This window comes from Ursus maritimus, unplaced genomic scaffold, assembly GCF_017311325.1.
Source record: "Ursus maritimus isolate PB19 unplaced genomic scaffold, ASM1731132v1 scaffold_16, whole genome shotgun sequence".
Taxonomy (NCBI): Eukaryota; Metazoa; Chordata; class Mammalia; order Carnivora; family Ursidae; genus Ursus; species Ursus maritimus.
The window spans coordinates 54,656,348-54,675,385 of NW_024424008.1; the positions used below are offsets into that span (position 1 = coordinate 54,656,348).

General features: G+C 46.5%; 2 long non-coding RNA genes across 3 annotated transcripts in view; both read right to left on the minus strand.

The window, feature by feature from the left end:
* LOC103662380 overlaps positions 1 to 19,038 on the minus strand; it is a 116,951-nt gene that overhangs the window by 33,620 nt on the left and 64,293 nt on the right. The gene's annotated exons all lie outside the window — the stretch shown is intronic.
* On the minus strand, positions 395 to 8,498 carry LOC121102928. The gene is made up of 3 exons (XR_005835081.1): positions 8,363 to 8,498; positions 4,619 to 4,758; positions 395 to 2,444 (listed from the first exon to the last, which is right to left on the minus strand). It is a non-coding gene; the product is annotated as an uncharacterized LOC121102928 (long non-coding RNA).

Sequence of the window (19,038 nt, forward strand, 5' to 3'; positions counted from 1 at the left end):
ATCTTCTGTGATGAAATGCAGTCAGGAGACTGCGTCTGAAGACAGTTCCAGTCTGGTGTGAAATCTGGTCTGATCCTTATATTTGAAGCTCTATTTATTCTCTCTTGCTTTAGAATTTGTCACTATCTGATTTGATTACAAAATGAAAACCTGGATGTTTAAGCAGTTTTCACAGAAACACTTAGCAAAGGTTTCACGGGGCCTGGAAAAGGAAAGAAGCAGACCAACATAGGGTAAGTCACTGGGCCTCACTGGGCCTCAGTTGCCCCATCTGTAAAATGGGGGTAAGGTATCAACTGCCCAGAGTGAAGCTGACTTTCTTGTACGTCCTTCAAGCTCCAAAATCCATAATCAATTAGAGGCCTACCATTTCATGCCAAAATAGTCTGCAAATAAATGCTAGCGTAGCTCTTGCTGACTCCTGGGTATGTGGTCAGGCCCTGCCCTGACATTTGCAGGACCCAGGGGAAGATTACAAATGGAGGCCCACATGGCATACGTCATACTATTTTAAAGTTATAAATCAAGCTAAAAAGTGTTAAATAGAATATGTTTTGTTCTCCTACCTTGACAAATATGCCTTCAAAATGACCTGGAAGGCCAGGTTGGACTTTAGAATTCTCGACGTCCTCAGTTTCACATCATAACATGACAGTAGGAAAAGCAAACCCCAGCCTCCCTCAGTTCTTCTCACTCCTGCCTCCACCTCATACTGCAAAGGGCCTCACAGTCATGCTCGTGAACAACCCAGCCCACATGTCCATGCTCTGTGCACACATGTACACACATGCACACATCAGCAGCATAGCCCCGGTCTCTAAAGGAACGACCTGGAAAAGAGGCCTGGGAATGAGCTTGGGGTTGTTTGAGCAGGAAATCCCAGAGTCCCAGGTACCCATCGAATATTCTAGAAGAGGGAGCCCTTCCCTTAGTGCTACAGACTCCTCACCCTGTGGGAAAGTATCATCCATGGGAGGCCAGAGTGGGGCCAGGGCAAGGACCCGTCTTGTTGATTTACCATTGACAGTGGGCTAATTCCATTAATATATAAAGAACTCCCTCAAATCAATAAGAAAAAAAAAATCAGCTGCTCAATTAAAAAAAATGAGTAGATAGGTCATTTAAAAGAATATGAATAGCTCCTAAAGATGAAAAGATATTCAGTGTCCAAGGTTGAAAGTCTGGTAGCACACTGTTGGCTGCGCGTGCGAAGCAGTACTCTCTCATCCACTGCTGGTGGGCAGTGAAGGTGGGGCAATCTCTATGAAGCACTATCTGGCAAGAGCTATAGGAATTACAACTATATGCTCTTTGTCCCAAATATTCTACATCGAGTTATTTAACCTGGAGAAATATTTTAACAAGAAACAATATTCATTGTGACTTTTTTTTTTTTTGTAAGAGCAAAATACTGGAAGCAACCTAAAAGTCAACTGGTACAGAGCCGGTTAGCTTAGCAATGTCCTCCCACAGAAGACGATGGTACAGGGCAGGTCTAGATGAATCAGTACACGGACTAGTCTCCAACATGCGCTGCTAAATGAAAAAAAGAAAGCTGTCAGGAACAGTGGTGGTGTGCTGCTATTTGTGTGAAGAGAAAGAGCCTATATACACATATGTTCACTGTGCCAAGACTTTCTGGAAGGAAACGTAAGAGACTATTAACAGTGGCTGTATCCAAGGAGGGAATCTGTGTGTCTTGGAGACAACTGTGGGAGGGAGAATTATCCTTTGCTGTATTTCTTTTTGTGCCTTTTAAATTTGTACCATGTGTATGATTTACTTATTATGAAATATTCAAATGATAAAAAAGAAAAGCTTAGCTTAGCACTCCATCTATACCTTTCTCAATGGTACATATATTTTTCTATCTTATGTCATCATTATTTATATACAAGTTTTGCAAATCTTCCATATTTTAGTTTGAGAGGGTAGAATTCATACCAAATAATAACTAACATTTTTGAGCATTTATTATCTGCCAAGCCCCATTCTCCATGATTTATATGAATTATATCACTTATTTCTCTATAATGACCTCTGATAATAGGTACCATTATTCTCGTTTTACAACTCAGGAAAACTAAGGGTCCAGAAGGAGGTTTAAAACTTCCCTGAGGCCACCTAGCTCTGTGCTAGGGAAGTGGATTCCAAGACTGTTCCATTCCAGCTCTGACTGACTTCAAGGGTGCCTTAGCCACTATGCCTGGCATCTCTCTCGCTCACGCACACACACACACACACACACACACACACCTGGAATTTAGGAAGATATGGACAAATGAGTGAGTGACTGAGGGAACGCATGATGTACCTGCCACATTCACGGTTGTCCCGCACAATGTACTTCTAGGTCGTGTGCACCCTGTTTCCAGATCTGGGGAGGGCTGGAGAAGGACCACTCTCCTTATAAACAGCCATAGGTTCCCCTTGCCCACTGCTGCCTGGAGGGAAATACAGAGAAGGAACTGACCAACTGAGGAAGACGAAGAGGTGGGTAGTTTCACACATGAGAGGATATTTTTAAAGTAAAGGTGCTAGGGCTCGGACAAGAGCCTGAGGGCCCATTCTGTCACTTCTGCATGAAGCATGCCTCAATTCTCGGAGCTCAGAAATGTCAGAGTACGGGGTACATAGTCCCTGGCCATACAGAGCCCTCAGGCCCTTTCTGACAGCATGTCAAGCCTCCATATGTGTCATCCTACAGTCTGTGGGTGGAGCAACAGGGAATCCCATGGGGTGCTTCCTGTCTGAGCAAAGAGATGAAGGCTGCTGGTACACATCCCCCCACACACAAAAGAGCTGATGTGTTAGTGTACTTTTTGTTTTCCACACTCCAAACAAAGCCCACTTTGGGTTCCCATAAGGCAATCTGAACCAAGCCCGTGATCTTTATGCACAACTCTGTCTCCTCATCTTGCATGATTTATATGGGGTTTAAATAATAAATTGCACGGATGCTGTAGAATTTATAGTGCTCCAAGTAGGTCATTAAATAAATCACTGTATAATTTATATAAATGAACCTAAATCATGCAGTAGGAGGATTTCATTAGAAAATCAATCCCATGAGTGGATAAACATGACGGACTGGCGGGAACGTGGCCATTTTTGAAAAGTCCCTGTGTCTCTGACCGAATGTGAAGGTGCTCGTGCTGGAGGGCACTTGGCTCTCACTTCCCACTCTGCTGTGCAGGCTCAGGCCCACATGCCCCAGGACCTGCCTCCCCCTGCAAGTGCCCTGGCTCTTCCAGTAGGGAGTCAGCACACTGCAGGGACTCAGGTCACCTCAAAGCCAGCTGGCCTCTTGCCGTCTCCAGAGCACAGCCAGGCTGAAAGAGAGGGAACCACAGAGAACTCCTGCTAACCACAAGCCAGTCTCCGTCTTGAACACAGGCCAACAACAAGCCCGGGTGTCTGGCTGGCAGGAGCAGTCACCTTGCCGTGCAGATGTCTCCCTGATGCTGCTGCCTACAAGCTTCCCCAGGACTCCTGCGTAGAATCCACTCTAGCCTCCATTAGGAGCCCATTTCTGATGGGACCTAAAGGGCAGATGGATCCAAGGGGCAAGTCTGATCTGGGTAACTTAGACCCCTCGAGTTGCTCCCCCGGCCCCCTCAAGAATAGGAGAGTGAAGGTGGCAGAACCATGGGACCCCTTTCCCAGCGGAAGAGACACGTCATTCACAGCTGCCAGTTAAGGGTGGGAGACCCGGAGCCTGGCTCTGTTCAAGACAGAGATGTTGTAGAAGGGAACTGTAAGCCAGGGGGCGTCCTGCAGTTTTAAAACCGCTGCTTGAGAAAGATCAGGGAGAAGGGGTGCAACAAGAGGCAAGATGAGAAAAACATTCCAACACATTCTCTGAGAGACAGGACCTGCTCTGGGAGGTTCCCTGCAACCCTTTGGGGAGTTTGGCAACAACGGAAAGCTAAAAGAGTCACGAGGTGACAGGCCACAGGAGTAACCAGCACTGCTTAGTCATTCTAGGGGTGTGAGTTTAAACACTCTGATCCCTGAACACCTGCGCGCTGGCTTCGTGGCTTGTGCACCCTGAAGTGCCGCATGTGGAGAAGTCAAGGGTGGCCCTTTGCTCCCGAGCAGGATGGCACCCAGGGACAGGGCTCTAGAAGGGCCCATGAAGATCACGAGCTTGCCTAGCACAGAGCTTGGGTACGTGGTGCAGGCCCTTCTCACCCTCTGCTCCCATGAGCTGCTGTTCCCCCAAACACTCACAGACATTGCCTGAGCCTTCGTTGAGACACTTGGCAGCCAGTGCCCAAGAAACAGGAGAATATGTCACCGAGAGCGGGGACATCGTTTCAGTCTCCCAGACGTTGTTCAGCCTCCCAGCCCTTAATGATCTGAAGCCGACAGCTGTAGGAAGACATCCTTCACCGGAACGGCCCACCACATACAAAACGTCCCCAGTGCAATGTCAGGATCAGCAAGGGTGTGCGGCAGAGGGGCCTAGCTGTGCTTCCAAGATCTCCTCAGGGTCACAACTGGGATCCTCCCATTCTAAAGGGTGAAAGGGCGGGAGGGTGCCTTGTTTGTTCACGCCACTCTAACAAAAATAGCACAGACCAAGTGGCTCAAACAACAGAAATGTATTTCTCACAGTTCTGGAGGCTGGAGGTCCAAGGTCAAGATGCCAACAGATTCAGCGTGTGGTAAGAGCCCTCTTCCTGGTCACCCATGGCTGTCTTTTCTCTGAGTCCTCACGTGGCAGAGGGGCAAGGGAGCTCTCTGGGGTCTCCTCTGTAAGAGCATTAAGACCACTTGTGAAGCTATACCTGCATGATCTAATCAGCTCCCCGATACCATCCTCCTCCTCCTCCTAACACCATCACACTGGGGGTTAGGATTTCAGCACATGAATGTTAGAAGGACACAAATGTTCAGTCTAGAGCAGAGAGAGAGAGAGAAAGGGAGGGAAGGAGGGAGGGAGGGACGGCGGGAAGGAGATAGCGTCCTCTTGAATCTACTGATCCAGCCATCCCTCCAGCTACTACCCTGTTTTTTCTTTCTTGCCTTCATTGTCCAGTTCATTTTTTCAAAACTGGATGAGCTTTTCCACCAGCTGCTTCTCATTTCTAAACCCCTCACCTTGGATGCCCACGTCCACTGCGCTTAGATGTGGCCAGGGCCCTCGTCTTGTCTACTCCTGTTTCTCACATGTAGCATCAGCTCTGTGTCTGGCACAGCTCAACCCAGACCCAGAGCCTCTCCTCCCAACTGCACCGGCTCCTGTGGCTCTTCTTCCCTTGTCTTCCTCCCTGCTCCTTCTCCCCAGTGCCAGAGCCTCCTCTGGTTACAGATACCACCCATGAAAATGGCTCTCAAACCTACGTTTCTAACTCTGACCCCATGGCTTGTGGTGAGCACCCATCCCTGGTTATCATCAGATCTCTCAGATTGGACACCCCCCACCTAAAGCTGGACTCTTCATCTTTCTCTCTGCAGATGGGCCTCCTTTCCTGGTGTTCTTACACGAGGAACACCACCATCCTCCAGCTTCCGGATCCTTCTGAACCCTCCTGTTGCTTCACTCTCCATAGTCAGTCCTGCATCAACTCCTGCCAGTTGTTCCTGTGATGTTTTTCTCGTAGCCCTCATTCCCACTGCCCTCACCCCACACCAGGCCTTCATCATCTCATACATGGTCAGGAGGGACGCACTTCAGAGCTGGAAGGAATTAGTCAACCCATCCTTCATGGGGCAGACAAGGAAACAAAGGATCAGGTGGGAGGGACATGTGCCCGAGGTCACAGCTGTTACTCAGGACTTGAACCCAGGTCTCCTTAGTGGTCTGCCCCTCACCTCCCCACGGAACCGCGGGCAAAGGCCAGGACAGCAGCCCAACCCAGGGAGGGACTGGTAGCTTTCCCTCTACCATTATTCCCTTCACTATTCCTAATCCACCCCCAAAGAAATATGTAATCTGAGTAAAAACCAGGCTGACCGTGCAGACAGCTTCAGTGGTCTCTTAGCCCTACAGGATTTTGTTCTGAGTTACCTCACTTTGGTTTCTGTCACTTGGAGAGTCCTAAGTAATTCACCAACCAAACCAAACACACACACACACACACACACACACACACACACACACACACCACATCACGAACTTACAGTGAGCAGAGGATTCTTGATCTCAAGCCCCCATGACGGTTTGCCTCCCCCAGATGTACACGAACATTCCATGGTCTCACGGCTGCCTACCCCTGCCCACAGTCATCCTAAGATGATTTCACAGACATCACCCGTATATTGCCGGCCACATCAATGGGCTTAGCATCTGTCCTACTGGTTCTACTTCCAAACCTTTGCAAATGCCACTGTCCTACCTATGGCGCCCTGGGCTCCTCCTCTCCAGCATCCTGTGTTCCTGGGTGGTTCCAAACCCGGCTCAATCTAATTTTCCCTGGAAAGGCTTCCCTGATAAACCTCATCTGACTCCAAACGGCACCAGCAGCCTCAGCCTTGGCTCAGCTTCCCCTTCCCTGTAGAGACGGAGCTCATAAAAGCAGACTCAGAAACATAAATTCAGTTATGCTTTTTTGGGGTGTGCCCTAACTTCCTGATGGTCTGTAAGCTCTTCTACAGAGGAAACTGGGCACGTTTTCGATTCCCCAGCCCCTCCCTACAGCATCTGGCACAGTCTTTCCACACTACAGACACTTAATAAATGTAACTGGCTGCCTGACTGAAACAGGAAAGTAATAAGCCAGCGTCCAAACTTGCTCCCTGCAGGCCTCTAACTGCCTCCCTGAAAGTGGCAGGCGTCAGAGCCCAAGGCCCTCCACTCACTTCCAGGCTGGAATTAAAATGTGCTGCTGCATGAATGACTCTGAGCCCTTTGGAAAGGTCTGAGCAGGGATCAGGTGGAAGGCAGAGCAGAAGGCTGAAGGGCCGGGTTCTTGGAAAGTGAGCCCTGTCAGAGTGTAAACGCACACAACCAAATCCCCACATCAAGACGGCAGCTGCCTCAGGATCAGCCCCAGGAGCACACGGTGGGACTGGAGACCCCCAGCCTGACCCCAAAACCCATCCCCACAGCCCTCTTCTCCCACGGCCCACTGTGAGCCTTAGTAACGGCTTGCTTCGGGGCTTTCCCCCATTTCCTACCTTATATCCTATACATCACTCTCAACTATTCTTTGCACACAGGGGAACAAGAAAACTTAAGTGACTTTTTAGCATAATCTTTTCAAAAAGTATCTTCACTGACTGGGCTCTTACCATATGCCAGGCACTGTATACCTCTTATCTTGTTTGATTAATCCTCACCATGACTCTGTTGGGTAAATTGCCACTGTTGTTCATGTTTCCCTGAAAGGAAAACGGAGGCCTGGAGATGTTAAGCATCTTGCTGAATCTGTGCCTAGAGCCATATAGACAGGAAGTAGCAGAGGGGGATTCGAATCCACCTAGGTTTTGTGCTGAGGTTGTGTATATTCCTCTACGCCTTATTGTCCCCTAAAATAAGGCAGCAAGACCCCATGCAAAGGAGAGTTTAGCCAAACTGTAAGTTGAGTGTTTCCTGGCCAAGAGCAGGTCCAGGAGGTCAGCAGGGGCACTGTAGGCCAAACTGAGCACTGAGGGAGATTAAGAGCTGAGTGACCATTATGAGACCCCATGTCCACCCAAGGACAAGGCATTAATGGAGAGCAGTGGGTTAGACAACAAAGCTCCAGAAACGAGCTTTGAAAGTGACCATCTACTTCCTGCAAGAAAGGGGAGAAGGGTCTGGCGGATCTCTCCTCCCTTCCAATGATCACACATTAATATATTTGGTTTATCATCATCATCACCATTAACCAACATTCACTGAGCGCTTCTTTGAGGCTACCTAGTCAGTTACATTATCTCTTTTAACCCTTACAACAACCCAATGAGATGGATGTTATCATCTCCTCTTAACAGACAAGGACACTGAGGCACAGAGGGTTGTAACACTTTGTCCAAGCTGCTCTGCAAGATTCCATTAAGAGCCAGAACCAAACCCATGACAGTCCGCCTCTAGAACCTGAGCTACAGCCATGACCACAGCAGGCCATCACCCTGAGAGGCTCTGGATTTGGGCTCCAAGGTCCCAATACGGGCCCAAGATGTTGGGGGGCAGGACCCCTAAGGAGGCTGGAAAAGAGCAGGCCTGTGCGAACAGGAGTGGTCAGCTATCAGCCCTGGGCAGCCAAGGGGGTGCAGAGTAGGATGAAGAAAGCAGCAGGCAGGCACTAGCCCCTAGCTCTGAGGCAGCTGAAGGACCAGCACCAACTGCAAGGGGCGGAACTCTGGGGCCCTTTCAACACACATCTGTAGCATCCTAGGTTCAAGAAGCTTAAAAGCTGTCCATCCCACCTACCCGCAGGAAGACTCCCCTTGAATATTGCTGTGCTGTGTGACCAGAGCCTTCTGAGGGCTATGACCTTCTCAGGACCAAAACAAAGCCTGCGCTGGATTCCATCCTCATGTGTAAAATACTTCTACTGCACTTTTTGTTGTTGTTGTTGTTGTTGTTGTATTGGGGGTTATCTGGTAGGGAATGTGAAAACGAACAAAGAAAAAGATGTCAGATTTTCATCCCTTTTTTCCTCTTTAAGAAGAGTGTTATTTTGGTAAAGAAGGATTGCAGCCGCATAGATAGCAATGCTGGAGGCGGACAGGGTTTGATGGCTGTGCTAATGCAGTCCTTTAGCATTCAAAGACAAGCCTGTAAGCCCGGGGAAGTGCTGATGACTGCCTGGAAATTATAGAGGAACATTTCAGGCTAGAAAATTGAGATTGTAATTGATCCTCATCTTCATATTCTGTTAGATATCGATGTAACATCATTATCATGAAAAGGTCCACAAATACATATGGATCATTTATGTGTCAAACAATTGTGCTCGCGTCTTAAACACAAACCAGGTTTGTGTAGGGAAGTCACTGAGCCCACGTAGAGACGCAGCATCGTGCAAAGGAGCAGGTACCCACTGTGACCTAAGAAACCAGGGTTCAAGCCTCAGCTCCAGCTCCATTTCTTGGTAAAATGCCTTGAAAGTGTCTGTCTCTGCTCCGCACTGCACCTCCCTGTAACATGGTGATGATATTAATAACCTACCTTGTGGGCTGTAACTGAGATAATGTAGGTAAGAACGCCTGGCAGTAGCAGAGGCCTATAAACACGTTCCCCTCTTATCAGCCAGGATTATCGTGACAGCCTTGACTTGTACCTGAGCCCTGTGCTCCTGGAAACAGAGGTTAAAAAGTCCCTCCACCCTTTTGTGTTCCAGGAAATGGCTTACTACAAAGAATCTTCTCTTTCCCTTACCACGCAGAGAAGACTCACTGAAACCAGCCTGGTTTATCTAGGACAAAGCCAGGCACAGACCTTTCAAGTTCCCATTCCTTCCCTCATAAATGATTAGCGGATCTGTTTTGTCCCTAGTAGTTCACTGGAGACAACCAAAATAAAATTGCTTGTTAAGCAAGTAGTTAAGTTTCTCTTGTTCCTCCAGGTGCCTCCAAAGCTGTGGCCCACCGGCAGCCTGGGCCAGGCTGGCCTCAGGATAAACCACTGCCTGATCTACTGCCCTGATCACTTCGTTCCACTTCCTCATTCCTGCTTCTTTCTGGCATCATTTAGTCCTCTCTATGAAAGAAAGATCTCTTCCCCTAACTCTTCAGACACCTGCAGATATTATGGTCAGAGCTTCTCCTTGTTGGCAATAGGCTCTCCTCTCCCACACCTTGGAATAATCCTTTCAAGTGAAGTCTCCTCTTAATTTATTAAGTCTGGGTTTGTTTTTTAGTTGAGAAGTACAAGCAACAGTGACTGCCACTGGCCATGGGAGGACTCTAAGGAACTCTCAGATTCAACAGTGGTCTTCTAAAATTGATCTCCAGTCTTCTCAAATGTCCAAGAACCAAGCAATTAAGAGGAGATGATACATATATATTTTACTAAAACCTTTGTCAGGACCCCACTGCTCTTCCAAGACGCCACTGATGTTGGGTACTATTATGGCCATGGATGGATGGATGGATTCTGATCTTCCCTTCCTGAACCTTTTCACTGTCATCTTTAAGGCCTTGGCACCAGACTCGAAGTCCTGCTTGGGAGTGTCTGATTGGCTCTAGTGTTCTGTGAAGAGGAGTAGAATATGGCCCTTTGGCATGTGGATTATTTTGAGCTGAAGGCAATCAAGACCCAGCAGACTCAAGAAAAACTTTTACCTCTCCCTTAACTACCTAAAAAAATTTGGATATGGGGCCTAGCTCTCAGGACAACCAGAGATAACTCATCTGAAAGGCCTATCTGGATGTCCCGGCAAACATCTAATTACCAAGCACTTGCTATACTATTGTCCTGTGAATTGCCCTCCTTCCCTTTGAAGCTTCAGGCCCCTTATCCCATTCCCTAGTTCAGGCTGGCACATAAGCCTCCACCACCCTTGGGTCTCATATTTTTATGGGGTTTCTGTACATACAAAATTAAATTTGTTTTTCTCCTATTAATCTGTCTTATGTCAGTTTAATTATTAGACCAGCCAGAGAACCTAGAAGCATAGAAAACATTTTATCTTCCCCTACAGTAGTTAGGGCTGAAGAGAAGAAAAATCTGCCTGTGTTGTTTTCTGAGGAGAAAGGCAGGGCTCTGCATCCTACCAATATTACACACAGTGGGGAAGAGAGCCTGATGTTAGGCAAGTCGGGAAAAATGATAAATGTCCATTATATCTTTCTATCTGGATTCCAGATTTTTGTCTTTGTTTTGGGGGGCTGGGTTTCTTTTTTATTTTCTGGACCCAATTCCAATGCAGTAGGGGTGGTTCCCACACACACACCACCAACCAATTCTTGGACACCAGCAAGGTGTCCAAGATTTCAATCCAATTCTGACACTAACTACTCAGGGATAACATCAGATGCCACAGGTTAAGGGCTCAGTGCAACAAGACTCCCCCATCCCCACTCCCTACTTAAGCCATCAGTTGCAAGCCCCAGGCTGTTACCTTTGCTTCTGACCCACCAGTACAGACTGGAGGTCCCTACGACCTCCTCCTTATGTTCTTTTAAGTGCCAGAGTGGCTCACAGAACTCAGGGAAACACTTACATTTACCAGTATATTAAAAGGTATGATAAAGAATATAAATCAACAGCCAGATGAAGAGACACATTGGGCAAGGTCCTGAACAAAGAATCCTCTGTCCTCATAGAACCTGGAGACTATTTCAGTGGTACCTGGGAGCACTCTGTTTCCCTAAGAATGGAAGTCTAACAAAAAAGACTGAAAAGCTGTCCTCTTCATCCTTTTACCGAGGCTTCGTTACAAAGTCAGGGGTGACTAAGTCATTGGCCATTGGCTGATTCAACCTCTAACCCCTCTCCCCCCTTCCCAGAGGTCAGGAGCGGGACTGAAAGTTCCAACCCTTTAATCACATGGTTGGTCTTTCTTGCCCTTGGGTGGGGCCCCAAAAGTCACCTTTATGTATAACACAACACCTCTTTCACTTTTACGTCCCTGAAGCGTTTCCAGGAACTGTGGATGAAGAGGAAACGTATTTGAATGACCAAATGCCTATTTCTTTTTTTTTCTTTTTTTTTACACTTTTTTAAATGTTTTTTTATTATATTATGTTAGTCACCATATAGTATATCCCTGCAAATGCCTATTTCTTAGGCAACATTATATCACAGGGTTTGTTGTCATTACGAAAAGAGATTCTAAAACTCACGCTATCAGCCAATAAAGTTGGTACAAAACCCCAAAATGATCATATGTGCCCCCGGGCGGCACCAAGCAGTGAACAGATTCAAGGAGGCTGCATCTTCTAGCCTCCTTCCCTCACACTGCCCCCTGCCCACACATTTGGCTGTGATTAATCAGCCCAGATGCTGAGACAAGGAGGGTGCTTGCCAGCCTGACACTCTTCTCTTAAGCCTGAGCCACTTATCACTGAAGAGGAGCCTATGCCCCGTGTGACATGAGGAAGAGAAGGTGTCAGCACTAGCCTGCTACCTGCTTCTGCCGGGGCCGCTGCCAAATGCCGGTGGGGAGCTGCAATCAATTGTCGTACAACATGCCAACATAACAGCTGGTGACCAGTCATTAGGGTAATCCACCAAGCATGGGAATTTCAAGAACCCCCTCAGCACACACAGAAAATGAGAGTTATTGCAAAACCAGGTGTTCCGGTCTAATTGCACGAACCAGTTTGAAATGTTAATCTGCTCCCTCAAACTACATTCTGTACGTGAGGAATGTGGAAGAGAGACTCTCAGCCAAGCTTAATGGGGGAGAGCATATACTTTGTTCCCTCATTTATTTATTCCTTCAAGGTTGTTTCGAGTCTTTGAGAATAGAAGCACAGAGAAACGTGGCTGAGACTGACCTTGAGGGCACTGGCTCGGTGTCCCGCAATAGCACAGCAGCCATCAGACTGTGCCAGCCCGGCCCTTAGCAAAGCCAGCCTGCACTCCAACAAGCCTCCCCAGTTCTGCCTCTGGATGACACAGCAGCCAGGCCTGCCTCCAACACACCCAGGGACTCCCATTGTCACAGCCTGAGCCATCTGCTCCTGTTCTGGAAGGAGGTAGAACCTGGCCATTGAGAGAACCTCAGGGGCAGACATGCCTTGCTTCAAGCCCCTGCCCTGCCCTGGCCAGCTGTGTGATCTGGGCCAAGTTTCTAAACCTCTCTGAGTTTCTCGGATCCTCTGTTCCGTCCTCTCTAGAAAACACGATAATGATGTCTACCTCACAAACTTGAAGATTAGCCCAGTTGATGTATGTAAAGCTCTCAGCAAAATCTATGGCTCATGCTGAGGACTCCATAAAATAACTATTATTATTAATTCATTAAATTAGATGATTTTATTTCTGAGAATCAGAAATCAAAGTATCTCCATCACAGCTCATTATTTAAAGACAAAACCACTCCCACGTTAACCGGGTCCTTCATTCTTTTCTCCCCAGTCTCACTTTCTGATGTTTAGGGCTTGCCATAACATGGCCTCTGCTGTTTCCTCAAGTTGACCTGCCCCTGTTTTCAACACTCATTCCTCCACCCCCCACCTGCACGATATGTTCTATCCTGTCTCTCATGACCCAGACAGCACTTTCTGCCGTCCTCACCCTCCCACACCTAATGCTTTTCAAAGCCTAGATCAAACCCTGCCTTCCCCACAAAATTCTTCTGGCTATTCTAGCTCACTCTTTCAACAACAAATACCAGCTGAGCATCAGTGCTAGGCTGGATCCTGGGCCTCCCCGAGGCTGGGATGGAGTATGGACAAAACAGACTCATCCCTGCCCTCCCATCACTCCCTCCCTGAACCACAACTGCACTTTACAGTGTGCACTGCCACCAGTGTGCACGGCGGGGCCGCGTGTCATTCTTGCCCTTTGATGCTAACTTTGTAAAGAAATGATACAGGCAATGTTGTGGAAGAAAGAACAGGCTGTGAAGTCAGAGAGTCCTGAGTTCAAATCTCAGCCCTGCCTCTTGCTGGCTGTGGGATCCTGGGCATGTACTTAATCTCACTCTAAGACCAGATGTAGTATGCAGGCAGAACCAATGCTCTTTCACAGTGTGAGGACCGCTGGCTTCTGGAACAAGCTGCTGATGTGATGTGACATCTTAGGATTACTGTGCCCTAGCTTTCAGGGCAGATATCTGGGGACTGTCCTGGGCCAGTGCCAGGTAGCCACTTTCTAGGCACTAGGCAATGACTTCTACTCTCTCCTCAAAATTGGTGCACAACATAGGAGCCAGCTTTTTCACAGAGTTCTTTTTTCCCATTCTCTGCAAAATTGTTTATGAGTGTATTTTTGAATTGTCCTGGGAAACATATATATCTTGTTACTCCAAAGCTAGGCTACCATAACTCTGACTTCTACCATAATTCTGATTCTTCTGGGAAGAATCTAGGAGAGAGTGAAATAGATTCTGGATGCCCTTTCAAACGAATTCTGCCAGTTCTGCACTATATTATTTGACCATTCTTATAGCAGTGAGGATGTGACAGAGCCCAGGAAATCTCCCCGGGGCCACAGGTGTGCTCCCACAGGGTCTGCTGTTTACCCCTGCTAAACGGTAAAGAGCAAAAGGACTCCCACCCCTGTTTGTCAATGCCTCTTTACCTTGGGTCCTCCATCTCTCTGTGGCTTGGAGGGTGCTTTGGGGTGATGGCAGTAACCTGTAAAATTGAATTGATTCTTTGGCCACAGAATCTTTGTTGTAACTACCTCAGTCCTAAGCCTAACAAAAAGGCACTTGAGTCCATTAAAAGGTGGTCAAAAAAGCAAACCGCTCCAAGATCCAACCAAAATGACAATTTATAAAAGCACAAAAGGCAATCAATTCATAAAAGTACTCAGACCAGAAGACAGGGTAGAAAAGGACCAAAGAAGTCACAAGGTGAATTAAATCCCACTGGTTGCAAACAACAGTGACAGAGGGCTACAAGGAGACAAGAGCCATTCTTCAAGGCAGGGACCCCTCCTCACCATCCCCCCCCCCAATAATCAGCAGTGGGAGAGGGAATGCCAAGGAGTCCCTGGCTAAAGTAAGGTCCTCAGGGATCGGTCGTCCCAGTACTTCGCCCCCAGTCTGAAACTGAACAGTCAAAAGAAATTGGGAGTTCTTTCTGGAAATGGGTAAGATATCACAGTGGAACAGGCATTCCAAAATAGGGCCATCCCAATTTTGCTGACTGCTCCCCACTCAGACACCCTAAAATGCAGCATGCCAGTACAGATGGCCCACCCACCGCCTGTAGCCCTCTCCTTCAGCAGAAGGGTAATGGCCAGGAAATCCACATACAGCTACCATAAACAGCCTGGTTCTGTCCTCATAAATGTGCGGGACAGTCAAGGACCAGCAGACCCTTAAGGAGAACACAAAGGAACAAACAGCTTGAAGGAGCAAACAGGCCACTGGAGAAACAGAACAGAGGAAATACCACAGAACTCAAAAAAATTCAATTCAGTAACTCCAAAGAGACTTTGAGAAGAAACTGCACCCATAAAGACTGGGTGCTATGAAAATAAAATTGTCGAAGCGGAAATGCAAGCAAATACGCCAACATGGAAAGCAAAAAGACAAAGAGACAGATACAACAGGAGAGAAAAATTGAGAGATGTAGAAGATTAATAATAACAGCCAATATCCATCTCCTGGAAGTCCAGAGAGAGAACAAAAAGGAAAAAAATAAAGGAAGGGAGGAAAGAAGGAATAAATATTTCTAAGGTCTTTATTGCTGAAAAGCCCACCAAGTACTAACCAAGGTGATTATAAAAAGACCAATTCCTAGATTTATCCTCATCCGTTTTCAGAACATGGATTAAGAGAAATTTCTGAAACCGTTTGGGANGTTTAGCTACAAAGGATTAATAATCCTCTCAAGAAGAAGTCTGGATAATAGAAGACAGTGGGGTAACGCCTCCAAAATTTTGAGTAAAGTTATTTTGCACTCAGAAGCCAGCCAAGTGAAAGGACAAAATAAAGATATTCTCAGACCTGCAAAGAGCCAGACATTTTACTTGAAAAAAATTACCTGGGGATATGCTCCAGAAAAGCAAACAAACAAAAAGGGAATCTGTGGAAATAAAGACCAACCAAATGGGAACAGGCAAAGGCTATTTCTGCAGAGCTCACAAGGGAGTCAGCCACCATCGTTTGCATTCTGGTGGAGAGTCAAAGGCAGGCAGAGGAGTGGGAAAGCTCTATCGTGGACAAAGGGAAGGCTTCGGGTGTCCCTGCTTGCAGGCTGCTGGCGTGGAGAAGTTGTTAGCAGGCTAACTAGACGTGCAGCATCCCGTGTGACTGGTTAGGGGAGCACGTTTGGCTTTTCCTGGTAGATTTTACATTAGAAGAAGGGCAGACATTAGGAAAAGTGTCAGCCATCCATCATGTCCTGCCCATTTGGGGCCCATTATTACAGAGGTTATCATTTGGCTTTCTGGGCTGGTTGCTGGAGATAGGGGTCTGACTTCCTACAAGTCTGACTTAGATACAGCAGCCTGGCTCCCTGGGCTGGTTACTGTAGAGAATGGCTTGGCGTCTTACACTGATTGCTATAGATCGTGGGTCAGAGTTCTATTTTTCTGGAATCATCTGGCCATTGTCTATTTGTATATTCAGTCTCACAAACCCAAGACTGCATGAGATCCAACAAAGAGTGGAACTAAGTCAGGAGTGCTCAGGAAGACACAGAAAAAAGTCTGTTCTAAAACTGGTCATTCTGCAAATAGAATGATTAAGAATTTGGACGTTCTTAATAGTATGGTGAAGATGCTATGTGTTACCTCAGCCAACAAGAAGAGAAACACATGCAATTAGAAATTCCAGGATGAAAGCCATGTTCCAGATATGAAATAAATTTAAAAATGGGTTATTATTTTGGAGAACTGATGGAGTACAGAAGGAATCCATTTGACCTTGATGCTTGCAACAACCTCTCTCTGAGCAGCCAAAATTTAGTGAAACAGGATTACATCTCCTCTCTAGATCCAAACACTCCACTGGTTCTACAATGAATAATATTTGCAAAATCACAATATTATTAAAGTTTTATATAATGATTTTCATTGGTCAACATCCCCTGATATGTAAACAAAGCATCAAAGGACTAATTATGGTTACTCTGTCAATTATAAATGCTCTAAATTTTGACAAAGTACAGTACAGTTAGTACTGACCACTATTGGGAGGAGGAGGAAGAAGGAGGAAATGGAGAACTAATGTCCTCATGTTACATGGTAGAGACACAAGGGATACTGAGTTAATGAATCAAGGAATGAAAGCTTAAGGACCTTATTTCAAAACGTAGTGGAAATAAATAGAAGAATAAAAATATAACCAAAATCGGCAGGAAGAAGTTAGGGGAAGACGCGTGCCTCATTTATCATAGTGGGGAGTCAATAGTCATCAAATTGACGACAGCAGGAATGGAAATGTAAGCACATTATTTGAGTTATGTACAAAACTATCACCACCATCACCACCCCCCAAAAAAGTACAGTGAAGAATGGGATCGGCAATGGAGGTGCAGGGAGACACTTACTTCTCATGTCATGCCCTTCTGGACTATTTTATTAGTTATTTCCCTGGGCATATGTGGTTAATATTCCTTTCTTTCTTTTCAACTTAAAAGAAATCAGGATTCAGAGACAATATATGAGCACCCCCACAAAGCTAACTTCTTTTTCTCTGTCCCCCAAAACAACCTTGGTCTTTCTTTTTTTTTTACTTTCTTTTTTTAATGTTTTTTTATTATATTATGTTAGTCACCATACGGTATATCCCTGGTTTCTGATGTAAAGTTCGATGATTCATTAGTTGCGTATAACACCCAGTGCACCATGCAATACGTGCCCTCCTTACTACCCGTCACCGGTCTATCCCATTCCCCCACCCTCTCCCCTCTGAAGCCCTCAGTTTGTTTCTCAGAGTCCACAGTCTCTCATGGTTCATTCCCCCTTCTGATTACCCCCCCTTTCTTTATCCCTTTCTTCCCCTACCGATCTTCCTAGTTCTTATGTTCCATAGATGAGAGAAACCATATGATAGTTGTCTTTCTCTGCTTGACTTACTTCACTTACCATTATCTCTTTCTATTTGACCTGGCCTTACCAAGGTTGTACTTCAGCTATGCTTTCTCAAAATTACCTTCCAGGAGACCCAGTAGAGACATTTAATGCCTGTTTACTGCATAGATAAGAAGATAGTGATTCATTCCTCCCATAAATATTTACATAATACCTACTGTGTGAGAGGGGCGCCTGGGTGGCACAGCGGTTAAGCGTCTGCCTTCGGCTCAGGGTGTGATCCCGGCGTTATGGGATCGAGCCCCACATCAGGCTCCTCTGCTATGAGCCTGCTTCTTCCTCTCCCACTCCCCCTGCTTGTGTTCCCTCTCTCGCTGGCTGTCTCTATCTCTGTCGAATAAATAAATAAAATCTTTAAAAAAAATACCTACTGTGTGAGAGGCCCTGGGATTCAAGAGTGAACAAAAGAAGTCCCCACCCTCGGGGAAACTATTTAAATTCTTGTGGGCGAGACAGACACCAAACAAGGAAAGCTTGCCCCTCCTTCACCTGAAAGAAAAGAACACTGCCTTCAGAGCTAGAGAAACCTAAGTCAGCATCTCTGTTCTGAGACCTTGAGCCAATGACTAAACCTTTCTGACCCTCGATGACCTTGTCTATAAAATGGGGAAGAGTTGCTGGAAGAGTATGAATGTATCCAGACTCCCAAGGGAGGTAACACAGATGCAAAGTCAGGTTTTGTTGTTTTTTTTTAAATAGAAATATAAAGTCAAAGTCTCCAAAACCCTTTGGGAGGAGCTTATAACAATATAAATGTCAAATTACTTCTGCTTTCATATGAGCCAAATAAGTGGAGAAAAAATCCAGATTAAAATATCCACAGCATATTATTGCCCTGTCTCAGAAAGTCACAAGGCATGATAGTGTAACAAATGCCCTGAGAAGTCCTGCAGCAAACAGACCTAGTCCACGCACCATTTCCCAACTTATATCATCATGGAAATCTTCCACCTACTCTTGGCCCTAGCCCATCTGAGCATCCCCCATCCACCATAATTCTACTGAGCTAGTGCTTAGCAGAACACGCTTTAGAAAATGCTGAAGTAGAGGGCTTGTTGATTCTGCTTAGCTCAAGTCAACAGTCTTCATGATGTCCCTCACACTAAAAACAGCTCACTAGACTTGAGCAAGGCCATGTGGCCAACTGCAGACCTCACTGTGAACCACCAGATTCTCTCCTAAAAGCGCTTGCCGTTCGGTGGGTGGCATGCAAGTGGCAGCCGCATCTGAGCCCAGCACCCAGTTCTGCAGCCTGTGCACCCCTTCTGAGGGAGCAGCATGGACAGGATTGGGCCTCTCTGGGCTCCTGCTATCAGGTGGGGCTCAACAGTGAATCTAAACCGCCAGGTTCTTTGGTCTAACCAGAGCTAGGAAATTCACCCCAACAACACCTGCTCCTCAAGTAGCTGACCAACTAACGCTACAAACATTTCTAGAGCCCC